General features: G+C 48.9%; 1 non-coding gene and 1 pseudogene across 1 annotated transcript; both read left to right on the top strand.

Annotated features, from left to right (window-relative positions):
• Positions 1-5,979: 5,979 nt before the first annotated feature.
• LOC131738785 (U2 spliceosomal RNA) lies at positions 5,980-6,134 on the top strand (annotated as a pseudogene).
• Positions 6,135-6,731: 597 nt separating this feature from the next.
• LOC131739223 (U2 spliceosomal RNA) lies at positions 6,732-6,922 on the top strand. Its single transcript, XR_009330390.1, has one exon. It is a non-coding gene; the product is annotated as a U2 spliceosomal RNA (small nuclear RNA).
• Positions 6,923-18,918: the final 11,996 nt, after the last annotated feature.

The raw sequence follows: 18,918 nt of genomic DNA, 5'->3' as shown, positions 1-18,918 counted from the left end.
TCACAAGAAACAAGCAAGATGAAACGGAACCAGGACTGACGAGACTGGAGTTCAGCCGGACCATTCTTCAGAGGGGTATGGGTTTTTCCCCTTCTGACTTGAATTGTTTGGTGAAATTGCCAGGGCTTAAGGAAGTGTTTGAGGTCAGTTTTAGGAACCCCCAAAAGTTACAAGAAATGTGGTCCTTTTGGGGGGAGAATAAATATCTCGCTCCATACAAAGAATTTTGTGTGGATGCACTGACAGACAGAGAAATGAAAGTTGTTACTGTCCAATTTTTCAATGAGGCTGTTAGCGACTATGATATTACAACATGGCTTAACCGCTATGGGAGGGTGTCATCAGAAGGGAGGAAAATTACAGACGAAGATGGGGTTTGGACAGGAGCCAGAAAGTGGCTGGTACGCCTTAATGTTGATCCATCGGGCATTGGAGGCGTCCGCCACATTCCAAACTCCATAGTGTTAGGGCCCAACAGAGGGCTGGTATTCTATAATGGGATGCCAAAACTCTGCAGGAAATGTGGGGAATTAGGACACCTGGCGGCCGCGTGTACTGTAGTCAAGTGCAGGAACTGCGGCGCCCCCAACGAGACCAGCCACTGCAGAGAAGAGAGGCAGTGCAATTTGTGTGGAAAGAAGGGGCACCTGTTTAAGGACTGCCCCTCTTCCTATGCCAACATGGCCAGAGCCAGCAAGGCAAACATGAACAAGCCTAGGCCTGAGCAGGAAGAGGGAGCAAGTAACAAAGATCAGTCCACATCACCACCAACAGTATCCAAGACCCAGACTCCAGCACCACCATCATCACCAGCACCCCCCTCACCCCCCCGCCCCCGAGACATGTCCCGTTTTACGAGGACCCCTTCCCCCAGCCCAGAGAGAGAGTACAACAGCCACTCCACTAGCTCCTCCAGTAGCTCCTCTGATGCAGAACACGAGGCAGGGAGGGAGCCCGGACCCAGCAGCGGCCCCCCCCTGAGTAGGGCCCTCTCAGCGCCAGCACTCCCCCTCGGCTCTCGTTATGACGCCATAAGGATTGAGTCCGTGGGGGAGGAAAGCGAAAGCGACAGTGAAAGTGAGAGTGAGAAGGAGGGGAAGGGAGTGAAGAACCAGCAGAGGGTGGGGAAAAGAAAGGGTAGAGACGAGGGGGGGGAAAAGAAAGAAGATCAGGATCAAAGACAGCAAGTTGCAGGTGGCCCCCATAGATCCAAAACCAGCTAATGTCCACACAAAGTCCCCAGTCTTGCCCTCGCAGGCAGAGACGGAGGCGAGTGGGACGGCTACACTGCCGCCTAGTGGGCAGGTAGCAGCCAGCCAGGGCATCCCCAGCCAGCCTTCCCAGTCGTTGGCACAAACCCTAGCACACCTCGCAGAAGAGGTGTTCACTAATGCACCGAGGGAGAGGTCGGGGTCAACACCTTCCCTGACCAGCAGTACCTCGGTAGCAATGACCCTCTTCAAGCGAAGGGCCTCCCTTCAAAGCATCCTTGACCCCCTCCCTTGTATGGGCAAAACCAGGGGCCCCCTAGAGGTCCTCCTAGATACAGCACTGGAGGACATGGGAATACCCCTGGACGCGGTAAGCCAGAAGTCTGCTAACAGCTCCAATTCAACAGACGGTAACAGCCAAAGAATGCTGTCTGTCATAACCCCCCCAGGACAAAGCTGACCCACACGTTCCGAGGGGCCCTGAGCAAGTTCCACCAGACTTACCTTGTGGGGAGTTGAATAGCCCCAACAACTCCACGTACTGTGCATATAAAGACGGTGCCTTCTTGGACGAGGCAGCAGTGAGTACCTTCTCAGGGGTGATGGGAGTTGCAAATAAGCCCAAGCCCCCTCGAAGCAAGCGTAGAGCTAAGAGTAGGAAGAGTGTCCCGACCTCCCAATCATAGTCGCTATGGGGTGGACGCAGCGACTCCTTTTCTTGTTAGCTACCCTGATGGCCCTGATATGTGTGTCTGTTAATGTCAGGAGCATCAGGGAGACACAAAAAAGATTTGATGTACTAAACTATCTAGCTAACTTGAAAGCAGATCTCATCTTTCTGCAGGAGTGTGGTATTTCGTCGAGCCCTGATTATAGGGACCTGAAGGAGAGTTGGACCCTGGGGGACTCCTTCTGGTCGGGCTCCAACATAGCCAGAGCCGACGGAGTAGGTATCCTGTTTAAAAACCCATTTATTACCTCCCGCAGCAGCAGGGAGGTAGAACCTGGTAGAATTCTGAGCGTGGATGTGACATACAACAAAACTCCCCTCAGACTGGTCAATGTCTACGCACCCACTAACCAAAACGAAAGAGTTCAATTTTTTCCACAGCTGCGTCCACTCCTGCTGGGGAACGTACCCGTCATCGTGTCAGGTGACTTCAATTGTGCTCTGAGGGACGTAGACCGGAGCAGGCCACGCAACGACCGCTCTAGTAGAGTTTTGTCCTCCGTAATATCTGATTTCTCCCTGTGTGATGCAGGTAAGGACCTGGTGCCTCCCTTTACCTGGGTGAGCTCATCTGGGACCTCCTTCTCCCGTATAGATCTCGTCCTGCATACCAGCTCCCTTACGAAGACGGCAGTAGACACCCAGGCCGTCTTCTTCTCTGACCATAGGCTCCTGCAGGTAACATTGCAGGTCCCTCAGACCTCCCAGATGGGGTCAGGGGTCTGGAAATTAAACACCTCCTTACTCAATGACCCCTCCATAGCTGCAGCCTATAAGAGCAGGCTTGTTGAGTGGACCACTTTGCGTGACCTATTCAACTCCCCTATAGAGTGGTGGGAGATGGTCAAAATCAGAACTAAGGGTTATTTCATAGCAGCAGGCAAGAGGAAAGCAAAAGAAAGGAGGGCCAAATATAAACACCTGAATGCTGCCCTCCAGTGTCTGAGCCTGCTTCAGCTTCGGGGGTTCCCTGTAAGCGACGAGATAGCCCAGACCAAGCTAGATCTTTCAGTGCTTTGTAGGGAGGAACAACGAAAGGTCATGCACAATGCAAAAGTGCAAAAAATGGAGGAAGACAAAAAGTGTACTCGCTTCTTCTTCCAGAAAACGAGGGAGAAGCGGCACTTGATGTCCTCCATGCTCGACAGCAGGGGGAGGATAGTAGAGGATAGTGAGGGAGTGAAAAAAGTGGTAGAGAACTTCTATAGGGACCTATATAACATCAAAGCTACAGATGACACCCTGATAGAGTGGTTCCTGAGCCAGTTGGAGCCTGACTCAGTGCGGGACGACGAGGAGGAGGAGAAGGACCCAGAACTCACGCTGGAGGAGCTCACCCAGGCGGTTAAGACCATGAACACCGGTAAGACGCCAGGTCCAGATGGCATCCCGGGTGAGTATTACCATCTTTTTTGGGACATGCTAAAAGTCCATTTAGCGGAGGTCTACAGAGCGGTCTACAGGGAGAAGCGGTTGGGCCCTTCTATGCGGGAGAGTGTAATTACTCTCCTTCATAAGAAAGGGGAAGTTAAAGATCTACGGAATTGGCGCCCAATCAGCCTCCTTTGCGTGGATTACAAGATACTAGCCAAAGCTCTGATGCTCCGGCTACAAGTACACCTCCCTTTGGTCATTGGCCCCGACCAGGCTTGTGGCGTCCCAGGGAGGTCCATCACGGATATTTTAATGTTAACAAGGGACATTCTGGCTTATTCTAGAGAACGGAACCATCCCCTCTGCCTGTTCAACCTTGACCAGGAGAAGGCGTTCGATAGGGTAAGCCATGAATATATGTACAAAGTGATGGACCAGATGAAATTCGCTCCTGGACTTAGGGAGTGGGTTAAAACCATATATACAAACATTAGTACCCGAGTCTTGGTGAACAGGCACCTGACTGGTAAAATATCTATCCAGTCAGGGGTCAGACAGGGTTGCCCACTATCCCCACTGCTATATGTCGTGTGCATTGAACCCCTCCTGCAGGCAATTCGTAGGGATACCAATATAACTGGTTTCCAGCTGCCTGGATCCAACGGGGTCCAGGTCAAAACAACAGCATATATGGACGATGTGTCACTCATTTGCACCAACACATCGTCGGTACCTCGGATTAGTAATATCCTTGAGAAGTACTGCACGGCGACCGGGGCAGTGATTAATAAGTCCAAGAGCGAAGTCTACGTGTCTAAAAATTGGCAGGTAGATAGGGAACTGTCGGACATGTACCCTGTCAAAAAGGACAAAATCAAGATTCTGGGCCTCATTTTCGAGAACAATAGCTCGGGGGCCCAGAGCTGGACGGCGGCCATTAACCAGGTCCGTAAAAAGATTGGCGGATGGAGCACAAGATCCTTAACAATGACGGGTAGAGTATTAATAACCAAGTCTATACTGTTCCCCATCCTCTCTTATGTAGGAAAAATCTTTCCCCCAGACAGGACCACCAAAAAAGTGGTGGACCGCATTATCCACCGCTTTATCTGGGGCAGCAAGATGGAGAGGGTAAAGCGAGCCACCCTGAGTAAAGCCGACAAGAAGGGAGGTAAGGGGGTCCCGGACGTTGTGCAGCTCACCCGAGTGCAGGGGCTCACGCAAACTATCAAGAACATCCAGGCCCTGGACAGGAAGGTATGTTACATGAATCGTTTCTATTTTGCCACCTGTCTCAGGGCCTTGGGCCTCTGCACTATTGATAACACCGTGCCGTACTCCTGGGACCCCCCATTGTATTATAGAACCTTAAGGGACACTATATATAAATTGGGCTTAGATAAAGCAAAATTGGCCTCCTGGGAATACAAGGCTGTAACTAAATATCTTGCCGGTTCCCAGGAAATTGAAAAAGTAGCTACTTTCTCCCTCACCCAAAGCCAAAAAATCTGGGAGAATGTGTCTCACAGCTGCCTCAGTAATGTCCAGAAGGATATAGCATGGAACACCGTCCACAGTGCACTCCCCACTCGAGCGTTCATGTTCAGGAGGGGACTAGCCCAAGTAGAAACATGCCCCTATGCAAAGTGCCGCAAGAGAGAAACACCAGCCCATATCTTCTGGGAGTGTGATGTGGCTGGCAGTGTCTGGCTCTCTGTCTCTGTCTTCCTAAACAGGTTTGCTGACACGGCCAAGATGACCGCTGAGACTGTGCTCTATGGGCCTGCGGGAGGAATCGCTACCAGCACAGCTAAGTGCGTTTGGCGTGTCATCAATGTTGTCAAGCAGATCCTGTGGGAAGGCTGTAACGTCTGTGTCTATCACAAGCAGGAGCTAGACACTATCACCACGACCAGAAGGGCACAAACTCTTATCAAGGACTTTGTAATTCTGGACATCCGGACCCTCGGGAAGGACAAGGCCTGCGCGGAGTGGAGGATCGCCGGACTTCAGGACGTGAAGATGGAATAAAGGAAAAAACTGGAACCGCTAGCTCCTAGGAGCGGGACTACGGGGCACCGCTAAGCCTTTTATTTATTTTGTCATGCCAGCATTCCGCCCTTTTTAGCTGGCATGACCGTTTTTTCAACGGTGCCCTGGTTTTATGTAGTCTTTTTGTTTCAGTTTTATTGACTTTTATTTGATTTACGTTGAATGTTTTATTTGATTTTGTTTTGTTTTGTTTTATGTATCTTTAAGATTTTTAATGTAAACTATTAAAAGTTACATTTTAAGTGTTTTAAAATTTTAGAATTTTAACTCACTGTTCTATACACTGTCCCTTTTCCCCTGTCCCTGTTTTAGATCTAGTTTTATGTTCACTTTTGAACTTTTTTAGAGAGCACTCCCCGGCCCTCACAAACACTGGTTTTTTATAGATGGTTCTTTTTTTCCAGTCACTTTTAAAGCAGCACAGGTTTTTTTCATGTTGATTTTAATCTGTGTCTGTTTTAACCATGTACAAAGCACAATTGTCTTGGTGTTTTTAAATGTATTTTAAATGCTTTTAAAACAAAATGTATGTCTGTATGCATGAATGTCATCTTTAAAAGAAATGTAAAATGAATGAAAAAAACGAATGGGTGTAAATGTAAAAAATGTAAAATCTCAATAAAAGAGTATTAATATCTGATACGTCCGCTATCAGGGGACCATATATTAAATTGATTTTTGGAATCGGGAGATGGAACAGGGGCTTGCTCCGTCCACTCCACGCATCGGCCCGGTATTGCAGTACCTCCGGGAACGGTGCACACCTTTCTCTAACGTTGGTCAAAGTCAGATCTGGATCTCTCCTGTGAGCATTTTGTCTACCCCTGCTGGAGGGAGAGTGCCAGTGTTGATGCAAGTTTTCCCGCCGTTTTACTTCTTTTTTTTCTTTCTCTCTTTCTTTCTTTCTCTCTTTCTTTCTCTCTTTCTCTCTTTCTTTCTCTCTTTCTTTCTTGCTGTCTTTCTTTCTTTTATTCACATGTGGTGATGATGTAGACAGCAGCAGGTTGTTTCCTGGGAGCATGCAGCTAACCAGACAAGTGTGGTGGAGCATGTCCCTATGCCAGGACCTTCTTAGCAAGCCAGCCAGCCAGCGAGGCACAGTTGTAGTTACCCAAGGCACCTTGCACAGCATAGCAGCTTGGCATGACTATTTGTAAGACGCACTCCGCCAGTTTATGTTTTGTTTTTGGTGTTATGTGTGTGTTTTTGCTTTGTTTTGTTTTCTCCTGCTTAAATTGCACATTTCCCCTCTGGAAGCAGCAGCCCGTTTTTTGGGGGTCTGCTTGTGCTTGGAATTTTGCACCCACCTTTGAATCCCCCTGTGCCGTCTGGGCTGGGGGGCCCCGGGCAAGGGCCAAGTCGCCATCGCTTCTCGGCCTTTTGGCTAAGATCAAGTGTAGTATCTGTTCTTATCAGTTTAATATCTGATACGTCCCCTATCAGGGGACCATATATTAAATTGATTTTTGGAATCGGGAGATGGAACAGGGGCTTGCTCCGTCCACTCCACGCATCGGCCCGGTATTGCAATACCTCCGGGAACGGTGCACACCTTTCTCTAACGTTGGTCAAAGTCAGATCTGGATCTCTCCTGTGAGCATTTTGTCTACCCCTGCTGGAGGGAGAGTGCCAGTGTTGATGCAAGTTTTCCCGCCGTTTTACTTCTTTTTTTTTCTTTCTCTCTTTCTTTCTTTCTCTTTCTTTCTCTCTTTCTTTCTTGCTGTCTTTCTTTCTTTTATTCACATGTGATGATGATGTAGACAGCAGCAGTTTGTTTCCTGGGAGCATGCAGCTAACCAGACAAGTGTGGTGGAACATGTCCCTATGCCAGGTCCTTCTTAGCCAGCCATATACTCTGGCTTCTCTTCAGTTCGAATAAATCTTTCTAAGACTAAGGCTTAGAGGGTAGTGGCATTGCCCGCTCCCTCCGAGGGTCTGTGAGAGGTTTGTTCGGGTGAGGAGGAACAGAATTTTTTTTTATTTTTGACTGGCTTTCTTCAGCTCGGCAACTTTTTGGAAGACTAATGCTCAGTCTGGTTTTGGCTTGCCCAATCCAGGCCGAGGGTCTTTCAAGATTTTGTTGACTGTTGAGAGTAGTTTTTTCTTTTTCAGGCGGTTCCCGTTTTTTTCTTTTTCAGGCGGTTCCGGCTTTTCCAGACGTTCCTGGAGTTAGAGAGAAGGAGGACCTACCATCCAGACGACCTTTGAGGACCCTTTGATGACCTAGACGACCTCATCCCCAGCCCTTGATTGTAATCGAGATCCAGACCGAGAGAGCAGCAGGCGCCCAGCAGAGGGCGCCATCTGGGAGGAGCAGAGGGCGGCCCCGGACCCCGAGGAGGCGTCACAGCCACGATTCTTCCTACGTGGTCTCGGTGCCAAGCAGCGCCCCCTACTCCGCCAGGGAAGGACACCGTTCACCTGGGGAGGGGGTCCCTCTTGCGAGGCGACCATCTCCTCAGGGACTAAAGTAATAGTTCCTTCAACTGCCCAGATTTGCTGCTTACGTTGTCTCTTTTCCGTAGAGAGAGACAACCCGGACGTCCAGAGGCTTCTCCCACCCCAATCGGAGGAGCCAGCTGAAGGATGGCGTTCCGGCCAACCCAGGAAACCAGGAGGCACAATGCGGTGCGCTTCACAAGAAACAAGCAAGATGAAACAGAACCAGGACTGACGAGACTGGAGTTCAGCCGGACCATTCTTCAGAGGGGTATGGGTTTTTCCCCTTCTGACTTGAATTGTTTGGTGAAATTGCCAGGGCTTAAGGAAGTGTTTGAGGTCAGTTTTAGGAACCCCAAAAAGTTACAAGAAATGTGGTCCTTTTGGGGGGAGAATAAATATCTCGCTCCATACAAAGAATTTTGTGTGGATGCACTGACAGACAGAGAAATGAAAGTTGTTACTGTCCAATTTTTCAATGAGGCTGTTAGCGACTATGATATTACAACATGGCTTAACCGCTATGGGAGGGTGTCATCAGAAGGGAGGAAAATTACAGACGAAGATGGGGTTTGGACAGGAGCCAGAAAGTGGCTGGTACGCCTTAATGTTGATCCATCGGGCATTGGAGGCGTCCGCCACATTCCAAACTCCATAGTGTTAGGGCCCAACAGAGGGCTGGTATTCTATAATGGGATGCCAAAACTCTGCAGGAAATGTGGGGAATTAGGACACCTGGCGGCCGCGTGTACTGTAGTCAAGTGCAGGAACTGCGGCGCCCCCCACGAGACCAGCCACTGCAGAGAAGAGAGGCAGTGCAATTTGTGTGGAAATAAGGGGCACCTGTTTAAGGACTGCCCCTCTTCCTATGCCAACATGGCCAGAGCCAGCAAGGCAAACATGAACAAGCCTAGGCCTGAGCAGGAAGAGGGAGCAAGTAACAAAGATCAGTCCACATCACCACCAACAGTATCCAAGACCCAGACTCCAGCACCACCATCATCACCAGCACCCCCCTCACCCCCCCGCCCCCGAGACATGTCCCGTTTTACGAGGACCCCTTCCCCCAGCCCAGAGAGAGAGTACAACAGCCACTCCACTAGCTCCTCCAGTAGCTCCTCTGATGCAGAACACGAGGCAGGGAGGGAGCCCGGACCCAGCAGCGGCCCCCCCCTGAGTAGGGCCCTCTCAGCGCCAGCACTCCCCCTCGGCTCTCGTTATGACGCCATAATGATTGAGTCAGTGGGGGAGGAAAGCAAAAGCGACAGTGAAAGTGAGAGTGAGAAGGAGGGGAAGGGAGTGAAGAACCAGCAGAGGGTGGGGAAAAGAAAGGGTAGAGACGAGGGGGGGAAAAGAAAGAAGATCAGGATCAAAGACAGCAAGTTGCAGGTGGCCCCCATAGATCCAAAACCAGCTAATGTCCACACAAAGTCCCCAGTCTTGCCCTCGCAGGCAGAGACGGAGGCGAGTGGGACGGCTACACTGCCGCCTAGTGGGCAGGTAGCAGCCAGCCAGGGCATCCCCAGCCAGCCTTCCCAGTCGTTGGCACAAACCCTAGCACACCTCGCAGAAGAGGTGTTCACTAATGCACCGAGGGAGAGGTCGGGGTCAACACCTTCCCTGACCAGCAGTACCTTGGTAGCAATGACCCTCTTCAAGCGAAGGGCCTCCCTTCAAAGCATCCTTGACCCCCTCCCTTGTATGGGCAAAACCAGGGGCCCCCTAGAGGTCCTCCTAGATACAGCACTGGAGGACATGGGAATACCCCTGGACGCGGTAAGCCAGAAGTCTGCTAACAGCTCCAATTCAACAGACGGTAACAGCCAAAGAATGCTGTCTGTCATAACCCCCCCCAGGACAAAGCTGACCCACACGTTCCGAGGGGCCCTGAGCAAGTTCCACCAGACTTACCTTGTGGGGAGTTGAATAGCCCCAACAACTCCACGTACTGTGCATATAAAGACGGTGCCTTCTTGGACGAGGCAGCAGTGAGTACCTTCTCAGGGGTGATGGGAGTTGCAAATAAGCCCAAGCCCCCTCGAAGCAAGCGTAGAGCTAAGAGTAGGAAGAGTGTCCCGACCTCCCAATCATAGTCGCTATGGGGTGGACGCAGCGACTCCTTTTCTTGTTAGCTACCCTGATGGCCCTGATATGTGTGTCTGTTAATGTCAGGAGCATCAGGGAGACACAAAAAAGATTTGATGTACTAAACTATCTAGCTAACTTGAAAGCAGATCTCATCTTTCTGCAGGAGTGTGGTATTTCGTCGAGCCATGATTATAGGGACCTGAAGGAGAGTTGGACCCTGGGGGACTCCTTCTGGTCGGGCTCCAACATAGCCAGAGCCGACGGAGTAGGTATCCTGTTTAAAAACCCTTTTATTACCTCCCGCAGCAGCAGGGAGGTAGAACCTGGTAGAATTCTGAGCGTGGATGTGACATACAACAACACTCCCCTCAGACTGGTCAATGTCTACGCACCCACTAACCAAAACGAAAGAGTTCAATTTTTTCCACAGCTGCGTCCACTCCTGCTGGGGAACGTACCCGTCATCGTGTCAGGTGACTTCAATTGTGCTCTGAGGGACGTAGACCGGAGCAGGCCACGCAACGACCGCTCTAGTAGAGTTTTGTCCTCCGTAATATCTGATTTCTCCCTGTGTGATGCAGGTAAGGACCTGGTGCCTCCCTTTACCTGGGTGAGCTCATCTGGGACCTCCTTCTCCCGTATAGATCTCGTCCTGCATACCAGCTCCCTTACGAAGACGGCAGTAGACACCCAGGCCGTCTTCTTCTCTGACCATAGGCTCCTGCAGGTAACATTGCAGGTCCCTCAGACCTCCCAGATGGGGTCAGGGGTCTGGAAATTAAACACCTCCTTACTCGATGACCCCTCCATAGCTGCAGCCTATAAGAGCAGGCTTGTTGAGTGGACCACTTTGCGTGACCTATTCAACTCCCCTATAGAGTGGTGGGAGATGGTCAAAATGAGAACTAAGGGTTATTTCATAGCAGCAGGCAAGAGGAAAGCAAAAGAAAGGAGAGCCAAATATAAATACCTGAATGCTGCCCTCCAGCGTCTGAGCCTGCTTCAGCTTCGGGGGTTCCCTGTAAGCGACGAGATAGCCCAGACCAAGCTAGATCTTTCAGTGCTTTGTAGGGAGGAACAACGAAAGGTCATGCACAATGCAAAAGTGCAAAAAATGGAGGAAGACGAAAAGTGTACTCGCTTCTTCTTCCAGAAAACGAGGGAGAAGCGGCACTTGATGTCCTCCATGCTCGACAGCAGGGGGAGGATAGTAGAGGATAGTGAGGGAGTGAAAAAAGTGGTAGAGAACTTCTATAGGGACCTGTATAACATCAAAGCTACAGATGACACCCTGATAGAGTGGTTCCTGAGCCAGTTGGAGCCTGACTCAGTGCGGGACGACGAGGAGGAGGAGAAGGACCCAGAACTCACGCTGGAGGAGCTCACCCAGGCGGTTAAGACCATGAACACCGGTAAGACGCCAGGTCCAGATGGCATCCCGGGTGAGTATTACCATCTTTTTTGGGACACGCTAAAAGTCCATTTAGCGGAGGTCTACAGAGCGGTCTACAGGGAGAAGCGGTTGGGCCCTTCTATGCGGGAGAGTGTAATTACTCTCCTTCATAAGAAAGGGGAAGTTAAAGATCTACGGAATTGGCGCCCAATCAGCCTCCTTTGCGTGGATTACAAGATACTAGCCAAAGCTCTGATGCTCCGGCTACAAGTACACCTCCCTTTGGTCATTGGCCCCGACCAGGCTTGTGGCGTCCCAGGGAGGTCCATCACGGGTATTTTAATGTTAACAAGGGACATTCTGGCTTATTCTAGAGAACGGAACCATCCCCTCTGCCTGTTCAACCTTGACCAGGAGAAGGCGTTCGATAGGGTAAGCCATGAATATATGTACAAAGTGATGGACCAGATGAAATTCGCTCCTGGACTTAGGGAGTGGGTTAAAACCATATATACAAACATTAGTACCCGAGTCTTGGTGAACAGGCACCTGACTGGTAAAATATCTATCCAGTCAGGGGTCAGACAGGGTTGCCCACTATCCCCACTGCTATATGTCGTGTGCATTGAACCCCTCCTGCAGGCAATTCGTAGGGATACCAATATAACTGGTTTCCAGCTGCCTGGATCCAACGGGGTCCAGGTCAAAACAACAGCATATATGGACGATGTGTCACTCATTTGCACCAACACATCGTCGGTACCTCGGATTAGTAATATCCTTGAGAAGTACTGCACGGCGACCGGGGCAGTGATTAATAAGTCCAAGAGCGAAGTCTACGTGTCTAAAAATTGGCAGGTAGATAGGGAACTGTCGGACATGTACCCTGTCAAAAAGGACAAAATCAAGATTCTGGGCCTCATTTTCGAGAACAATAGCTCGGGGGCCCAGAGCTGGACGGCGGCCATTAACCAGGTCCATAAAAAGATTGGCGGATGGAGCACAAGATCCTTAACAATGACGGGTAGAGTATTAATAACCAAGTCTATACTGTTCCCCATCCTCTCTTATGTAGGAAAAATCTTTCCCCCAGACAGGACCACCAAAAAAGTGGTGGACCGCATTATCCACCGCTTTATCTGGGGCAGCAAGATGGAGAGGGTAAAACGAGCCACCCTGAGTAAAGCCGACAAGAAGGGAGGTAAGGGGGTCCCGGACGTTGTGCAGCTCACCCGAGTGCAGGGGCTCACGCAAACTATCAAGAACATCCAGGCCCTGGACAGGAAGGTATGTTACATGAATCGTTTCTATTTTGCCACCTGTCTCAGGGCCTTGGGCCTCTGCACTATTGATAACACCGTGCCGTACTCCTGGGACCCCCCATTGTATTATAGAACCTTAAGGGACACTATATATAAATTGGGCTTAGATAAAGCAAAATTGGCCTCCTGGGAATACAAGGCTGTAACTAAATATCTTGCCGGTTCCCAGGAAATTGAAAAAGTAGCTACTTTCTCCCTCACCCAAAGCCAAAAAATCTGGGAGAATGTGTCTCACAGCTGCCTCAGTAATGTCCAGAAGGATATAGCATGGAACACCGTCCACAGTGCACTCCCCACTCGAGCGTTCATGTTCAGGAGGGGACTAGCCCAAGTAGAAACATGCCCCTATGCAAAGTGCCGCAAGAGAGAAACACCAGCCCATATCTTCTGGGAGTGTAATGTGGCTGGCAGTGTCTGGCTCTCTGTCTCTGTCTTCCTAAACAGGTTTGCTGACACGGCCAAGATGACCGCTGAGACTGTGCTCTATGGGCCTGCGGGAGGAATCACTACCAGCACAGCTAAGTGCGTTTGGCGTGTCATCAATGTTGTCAAGCAGATCCTGTGGGAAGGCCGTAACGTCTGTGTCTATCACAAGCAGGAGCTAGACACTATCACCACGACCAGAAGGGCACAAACTCTTATCAAGGACTTTGTAATTCTGGACATCCGGACCCTCGGGAAGGACAAGGCCTGCGCGGAGTGGAGGATCGCCGGACTTCAGGACGTGAAGATGGAATAAAGGAAAAAACTGGAACCGCTAGCTCCTAGGAGCGGGACTACGGGGCACCGCTAAGCCTTTTATTTATTTTGTCATGCCAGCATTCCGCCCTTTTTAGCTGGCATGACCGTTTTTTCAACGGTGCCCTGGTTTTATGTAGTCTTTTTGTTTCAGTTTTATTGACTTTTATTTGATTTACGTTGAATGTTTTATTTGATTTTGTTTTGTTTTGTTTTATGTATCTTTAAGATTTTTAATGTAAACTATTAAAAGTTACATTTTAAGTGTTTTAAAATTTTAGAATTTTAACTCACTGTTCTATACACTGTCCCTTTTCCCCTGTCCCTGTTTTAGATCTAGTTTTATGTTCACTTTTGAACTTTTTTAGAGAGCACTCCCCGGCCCTCACAAACACTGGTTTTTTATAGATGGTTCTTTTTTTCCAGTCACTTTTAAAGCAGCACAGGTTTTTTTCATGTTGATTTTAATCTGTGTCTGTTTTAACCATGTACAAAGCACAATTGTCTTGGTGTTTTTAAATGTATTTTAAATAGCAGCCGTTGTGTGTGCTGATGCGCCAGGGAGGCAAAATAAGCTGATCCCTGGAGCCAGCATTACACTTCAGCCATTAACACCAGACAGAAGGATATCTACATCATCATATGGAAGGAAACGTAAATGGATGGAGACACATATGGATCACATTAGTTTACTGTAAAGCTACGTCTTAGTTGGTGCTTATCTTGGCGAGAGCCGAGTTCAAATCAGCATGAAGTTTTAACATCTACTCTCGTGTAATGGAAATCATGAAGATCTGGATACGTCCAGTGACTGCTGTGAATAGTGCAGCTGGCAACAAGGGAAAGACCTTGTGACAGCCTGGAGAGACAGCTGACAGGAGGAAAGAGACCCCATTGGGGCTGGTAAGGGTTAGCTACCCTTGTCGGCAGTATCCAGCTCTGTGTTTACAGGATGCTGGAGACACCCGCCCAAGGCTTCTAAGAAATTAAAGAGAAAAATACCCCTAGAGTCTGCGAGAGCGGGGGCGGAAGATGACTCAACGTTGGACAACACGGTTAACGACTTAGGAACGGAAACGGATATGAGTATGGAGAGTACTTCACAAAAGACTAGTTCAAGATCTGCAGTTAACAAAGACATGGAACTCCAGGTTTGTGTCTGCGGCTGGAGCAAGGCGACAACGGTCAGGGGTTTGAAGATTCATCAAGGGAGAATGAAATGCTTGAGGGAGAAGGGACAAGGGCCTCGCATTGATCAATACTTCTTACGAAGTCAGTCAAGTCAGTCGAATGAAATCCAGCGACAGGAAGCAAACCACAGTTCGCAGGATATCAGCACCCCTGTCATAGATGTGAGGAGGACTTGCATGGACACAGTTAGTGATGAACCTAATGATCCTTGTGAACCCGGTCAGACAAACCAGCATAAGAGAGAAAAGAACCTCAACGGGCACAAGCCTGGAGTTAAATGGCCAAGAGCTTGTGAGAAAACTGCATGGGACACAGTAAACACAGATCTCTGCGTTGCATTGGAAAGATTAAGTGGAACAGTTGAAAAGAAGCTGGATAAATTTGGGGACATCATCTACGCATATGGAAGTGAGAGGTTTGGAGTTGAAAAAAGGAAGGAAAAAGTACAAACTATTCCTGGAAAGTCTAGACGGCAGCAGGAGATTGAACGCTTAGTTAGAGAAAGGAGACAGCTGAGGAACCAATGGAGAAGAGCAGAACAAAGTCAGAAGGAGGGACTCAATCTCTTACAAAGGGTCATAAAAGATAAGCTTGCAACATTGCGCAGAGCTGAGCGCCTACGGAAACGCTACAAAAAGAAGGAGCGTGCGAGAGCTAACTTTTATAAAGACCCATTCAAATTTGTAAAGAAGTTATTCACCAGTGAGAAGAATGGCACACTAAAAGCAACTAAGGTTGAGCTGGAGAGATATTTGGAGGAAACACATACAGATTCAAAAAGGCAGGAGCCTATGTCAATTCCGTCAGACATCCCACCTATCAATCCACCAGAATACCAAATGGAGGACTGTGCACCTAAGTGGAAAGAAATAGAGCAAGCTGTGAAAAAAGCAAGGGCTTCATCATCTCCAGGGCCTAATGGAGTTCCGTACAGAGTGTACAAGAGTGCTTCAGGAGTTCTACGAATTCTGTGGAAATTGATGAAAGTGACATGGGAAAAACAGGTTGTACCAAGAGCATGGCGCCGAGCAGGTGGAGTCTTTATACCTAAAGAAAAAGATTCTACAAGCATCAGTCAGTTTCGTCCCATTTCCCTATTAAACGTAGAAGGCAAGATTTTCTTCAGCATTATTGCTCAGAGATTGTCAGCTTACCTATTAAAGAACTGCTTCATTGACACTTCAATACAAAAAGCGGGCATTCCAGGTTTCCCAGGTTGCTTAGAACACATCAATGTGATCTGGCAACAAATTCAATCAGCTAAAAAGGAGAGGAAGGAGCTCCATGTGACATTCCTGGATTTGGCTAATGCATATGGTTCAGTGCCACATGAACTACTTTGGGCAGCATTTGATTTTTTCAGTGTACCGATGACAATAACAAATTTAGTGAAAGCCTATTTTGGAGATTTACAATTCAGTTTTTCAACTTCAGAATTCAGCACTACATGGCAATGCCTAGAGGTTGGAATAATGGCAGGATGCACCATTTCTCCACTGGCTTTTACCATGGCAATGGAAGTAATCATTAGGGCATCAAAATGGGTAGTAGGAGGAGAGCGCTTGGCTTCTGGAATGCGACTACCACCAATTCGAGCATACATGGATGACATGACAACCATGACTACAACAGTAGCCTGCACTAATCGATTATTGGGCAAATTAACCAATAACATTGAATGGGCACGAATGCAATTCAAGCCCACTAAATCAAGGAGCATCTCTATAATTAAAGGCAAAGTAGTAGATAAAACATTCTTCATTAATGGTGAGGCAATACCAACAGTGTCTGAGAAGCCAGTGAAGAGTCTTGGGAGATGGTACGACGGGGATCTAAAGGACACAGTTCGTGTGGGAGAAGTTAGACAACAAGCAGTGGAAGGGTTGAAGAGCATAGACAGCTGCGCTCTACCAGGTAAACTAAAACTCTGGTGCTTTCAGTTTGGTCTACTGCCGAGGTTGCTGTGGCCACTGACTGTGTACGAGGTTTCTTTGACAACAGTAGAGAAGCTGGAAGCTTTAATCAGTTCATACATCAGGAAATGGTTGGGAGTTCCACGCTGCCTCAGCAGAGTGGGACTTTATGGTAAAGGAATACTGCAGCTACCAGTCTCTGCTCTAACCGAGGAGTTTAAGTGCGCCAAGGTCAGACTGGAAATGACTTTAGTAGAGTCACGCGATAAATGCGTAAGGGAGGCAGCACCTGTGTTGAAAACTGGAAGAAAGTGGGCGGCAAAGAAAGCTGTGGAAGATGCAAAGGCTGCCCTTCGAATTGGTGATATCATGGGGCAAGTTCAGCATGGAAGAGGGGGTCTTGGTTTCAGTTCAACTCCTCCTACATGGCACAAGGCGGCCCCAGCTCAAAGGAGGAAGCTGGTAGTCAACGAGGTGCAAAAGCAGGAGGAGAGGATGAGGTGTATAAAGGCCATTTCCCAGGCCAAACAGGGAGAATGGATGAGATGGGAGAGTGTGGAACAACGCAAGATTGGCTGGCAAGACCTATGGTCAATGGAACAGAGCAGGATCAGTTTCCTCATCAGGTCAACATATGATGTTCTCCCATCACCACAGAACCTAAACCTCTGGGTAGGAGAGGATCCCTCATGTCCTTTGTGTTCAACACCTGCAACATTAAGGCACATTTTGACAGGATGTAAGGTGGCTCTTAGCCAAGGACGGTTTACTTGGCGCCATGACCAGGTGCTGCAATGTTTGGCTTTAGCATTGGAAGACAAGCGTAACATGACCAATAAGTTGCCACCTGTTCCATCAAAACATTACACACAAAAGACAACATTCCTCCGCCCAGGAGAGCAACCACCAAGAAAAGGTGTTAAAACCAATCCTCGCCCAGGACAACTGGAAGCTGCTAGAGACTGGAATATGCTGGCAGATGTTGGTCAACGGCTTATTTTTCCACCTGAGATTGCCACCACTAACCTTCGACCAGATATTGTCTTGTGGTCTGGATCAGCACGCCTTGTTCACCTGGTAGAGTTAACAGTGCCATGGGAGGATGCTGTAGATGAGGCGTATGAGAGGAAGAAACTGCGGTATGCTCAACTAGCCACTGAAGCGGAACAGCGAGGATGGAGAGTTCGGGTTTACCCAGTGGAAGTGGGTTGTCGAGGATTTGTGGCACACTCTACAACCCGGTTTCTCAGAGACGTCGGATTCAGTGGCCAAGAGTTGCGTCGCACAGTGAAGAACTTATCTGAAGCAGCAGAGAGGAGCAGCAACTGGCTGTGGTTGAGACGGAAAGATTCTGGCTGGGGACAGGTAAGTAAGCTGGGCTGAGTTGAGTGGGGGATGGAGGGGGGTGATGCTGGGACGCCAGAATCACCGTCGAGCCCTCTTGAGGTGTCGTGGGCTAGTCGACGAAACACTGAGGATGGAAGGTGCCCACTTGAAAACCCCAGAGATGTACCCTACTTAGCTCAATCCAGACGGTTGTCATGCTGATGCGCTGGGGAGGCCGCACTTTGGTTGATCCCCGGAGCCAGCATCGCAGCCGTTGTGTGTGCTGATGCGCCAGGGAGGCAAAATAAGCTGATCCCTGGAGCCAGCATTACACTTCAGCCATTAACACCAGACAGAAGGATATCTACATCATCATATGGAAGGAAACGTAAATGGATGGAGACACATATGGATCACATTAGTTTACTGTAAAGCTACGTCTTAGTTGGTGCTTATCTTGGCGAGAGCCGAGTTCAAATCAGCATGAAGTTTTAACATCTACTCTCGTGTAATGGAAATCATGAAGATCTGGATACGTCCAGTGACTGCTGTGAATAGTGCAGCTGGCAACAAGGGAAAGACCTTGTGACAGCCTGGAGAGACAGCTGACAGGAGGAAAGAGACCCCATTGGGGCTGGTAAGGGTTAGCTACCCTTGTCGGCAGTATCCAGCTCTGTGTTTACAGGATGCTGGAGACACCCGCCCAAGGCTTCTAAGAAATTAAAGAGAAAAATACCCCTAGAGTCTGCGAGAGCGGGGGCGGAAGATGACTCAACGTTGGACAACACGGTTAACGACTTAGGAACGGAAACGGATATGAGTATGGAGAGTACTTCACAAAAGACTAGTTCAAGATCTGCAGTTAACAAAGACATGGAACTCCAGGTTTGTGTCTGCGGCTGGAGCAAGGCGACAACGGTCAGGGGTTTGAAGATTCATCAAGGGAGAATGAAATGCTTGAGGGAGAAGGGACAAGGGCCTCGCATTGATCAATACTTCTTACGAAGTCAGTCAAGTCAGTCGAATGAAATCCAGCGACAGGAAGCAAACCACAGTTCGCAGGATATCAGCACCCCTGTCATAGATGTGAGGAGGACTTGCATGGACACAGTTAGTGATGAACCTAATGATCCTTGTGAAC

The sequence above is a fragment of the Acipenser ruthenus genome, chromosome 10 (assembly GCF_902713425.1).
Source record: "Acipenser ruthenus chromosome 10, fAciRut3.2 maternal haplotype, whole genome shotgun sequence".
NCBI classification, from domain to species: domain Eukaryota; kingdom Metazoa; phylum Chordata; class Actinopteri; order Acipenseriformes; family Acipenseridae; genus Acipenser; species Acipenser ruthenus.
Note: the sequence above shows the minus strand (reverse complement) of the source record. Positions and strands in the feature narration are given on the sequence as shown.